The sequence below is a fragment of the Octopus bimaculoides genome, chromosome 17 (genome assembly GCF_001194135.2).
Source record: "Octopus bimaculoides isolate UCB-OBI-ISO-001 chromosome 17, ASM119413v2, whole genome shotgun sequence".
Classification (NCBI taxonomy): domain Eukaryota; kingdom Metazoa; phylum Mollusca; class Cephalopoda; order Octopoda; family Octopodidae; genus Octopus; species Octopus bimaculoides.
In genome coordinates this window covers 47,523,083-47,526,059 of record NC_068997.1, presented here as the reverse complement: position 1 = coordinate 47,526,059, position 2,977 = coordinate 47,523,083, and positions in this window count along the sequence as shown.

Below are 2,977 nucleotides of genomic sequence, written 5' to 3'. Positions count from 1 at the left end.
AGAGAGAGAGAGAGAAAGATAGAGAGAGAGAAAGAAAGAGAGAGAAAGAAAGAGAGGGAGAAAGCGAGAGAGAAAGAAAGAGAGGGAGAAAGCGAGAGAGAAAGCGAGGGAGAGAGAGGGGGGTAAGGGGGAAAAGGGTGAGAGATAGAAAAAGTATGTTTGTGTCTCATCTTGACGTTTAATAGGCAAGTGACCCATTTCCAATATTCCCTGAAAATGTTTAGCCATGGAGAAATATTACCTTAACCGGAAACAGGTGAGGGTTAGTGTCAGGAAGAGCATCTGGATATGAAAAAATCTACCTCAATAAGAAAAATACTCATTCCAAACCATTCAAGCATGTAAAAGTAGATGTAAAAATGATGATCATAGACAAACACACACACCGACACACACATACATACATACGCACACAGCTTCAGAAATAAAATATCTAAATTAAAAGTTATGTCAAGTAGAGTTAAGTACGGTATTTAACAAGCTAATTATGTTTTAATTAGAATTTTGAGGGTGGTAAGATGGTGAACAAAATCATTAAATTAATATCAAATGATTAAATTTGAGTAAAACTAGAAAACGAGCAGAAAGAGAAAGAGAGATAATGGAAAACAAGGAGGAAAGGAATATGATAAATTTATGTAGTTGTAAGAAATTTTGTTATAAGTTAATGTCATTTTCGATTGAGCTGTTCTATAACCATAGGAATTCCAACCATCTTCTAGGAATGTCTTTGATTCAGAGGTGTGCCAAGTCCGACTTGGAGCTAAACAACAGCAATAACAACTAATAATGTTGACTCAGGTATTTTCTGAACATAGAATGCCGCAGCATCAAATGACATCATGTGGACTAATCTAATTTGGTTCCTTATCAACTGTGGACTATCTAATCGGGTTCCGTGTTAAGGTAGAAGTGACAAGCACAACATATAAAAGAGACAAAAACAAAAATTCGATGGTTGGCTGGCCTGCTACTGAGCTTTTGAGGATGTTCCACATTGTCATTTGGCATTCTAGAAATGACAGCAAAATCTCCTTCAAACTATTCTTAACCCTTTAAACATACATATTACTCAGTCAAATGTAATACTTATTTATTCACATTGTTTAGAATGAATAATCCTGCATTAACTCATAGTTTTGAGATCTCGGTAATGTGATTGTCTGTTTTTAGAATGATATTGTCAGGTAGGTGTGAGAGGCCAAACCTGGCTGGTTTGAACATAAAATAGGTTCAGAGTCCAGGCCAGATATGACCGGTATAAATGCTAAAGGGTTAAAAATAAGACATAGATCAGTATAGGAACACACTAAAAACAAATACCACATGTCATCTTGTCTGATGTGTTAACAATACTACTGATTCCAGTAGTCAAAAGGATGGTAAAGTTCACTTCAGTGGAATTTAAACTCAGAAGGCAGAGAGTAGGAAGAAACACCACAAGGCATTTTGTTCTATGCTTGAAGATCCCCTTATGTTGTCTTATGTGGTGGTGTGCTAGTCGTGTGTGTGTATGTGTGTGTATATATATATAGAGAGAGAGAGGGGGGAGAGGGGAGAGAGAGAGATTAGTGGTACAACAGGCGAGTATACTGGCATTAAATCTAGCTGAAGAAGACTAATCAAAATTACAATAAACATATTTGAAGAGTTTGAAACCTAGGTACTAGATTATCCAATTCTGGGTTGTCCATTTATCTAATGTTCTTCCTAGAGGTAAGACGAAATTTTTTTATGTTCGCTGCCCACACACGTTTTTTGCCAGTATATATATATATATATATATATATACAGTGAAGCTTTACTATAGCGTCGTAAATTCATCAACTGCTAATCCCATTTTCTGATAAGGTAAAATTGATTAAAGTTAAAACCACAGTAACATTTTTCTGGAACAAATAACAAAATCGGATTTAACGGGGAAAATTATTTCAAAATACTAAATTTGAAAATGTTGACGTAATCTTAAAATTTCACAATATGTGACAGTAACAGGGAAGACCCTACAAAAGTAGACAGACAGTTATAGGACGTGACACACACACAATTTACAAACGTACACACTGGTAATCACGATTTTAAAATGGTGTATAGTAGACATATGTATGTATATGTGTGTATATTTCCTTGCGATGGACAATAGAAAAGTTACGTACCCCCTCTCTCTCCTTAAAGCTACGTATTCCTCACATCCACCTTTCTTTCCCTTCCTCAGCGTGTTAAATGTTGTGTGTGTGTGTGTTTATGCATGTATCTATGTATTTACGAAAGTATGTATGCGGAATCGCGTGTATATCCGTGAATGACAGCTGTATTAACGTTAGCATCCCACTGCTATTCCACATGTCGCTTACACAACGCTGTTCTCCCTTTCCCTGACATCAGCCACACTCACTATGCCACCACATCTCCCTCACACTAACACTTTGCACCCTTCTCATTTTATCAAATTATAGTCCAAGCAGCCTAGGGGCCCATTATAGATTTTTATTGAAATCCAATTCGCCTATAATTGAACGGGATGCCAGTTTAACAGGTATGCGAAGTTTCGACAAGATTGGTTCACTGGTGTAGGCAGCAAGATGGGAATAGACAAATCAACAGACAAAAATTACTATTTATATATAAGAAAGAAAGAAAGACAGACAGAGATAAGATAGATAGATTGACTGATAGATGTGGATAGATAGATAGATAGATTGATTGATAGATGTGGATAGATAGATAGATAGATGTAGATAGATATATTGATAGATAGATAGATAGATTGATAGCTACACACAAGAGTGGCTATGTGGTAAGAAGATTGCTTCCCAACCACATGATTCCAAATTTTTTAAACCCTTAAAATGCATGTTAACACACATCACACACATCTATGTAGGGATGCAAAATTAGTAATCTGGGTAAAATGAGTAATTTCTGAAGTTTTGTTAATTTTATATAATGCCATTTTTCCATGATCCTCTTTATATAT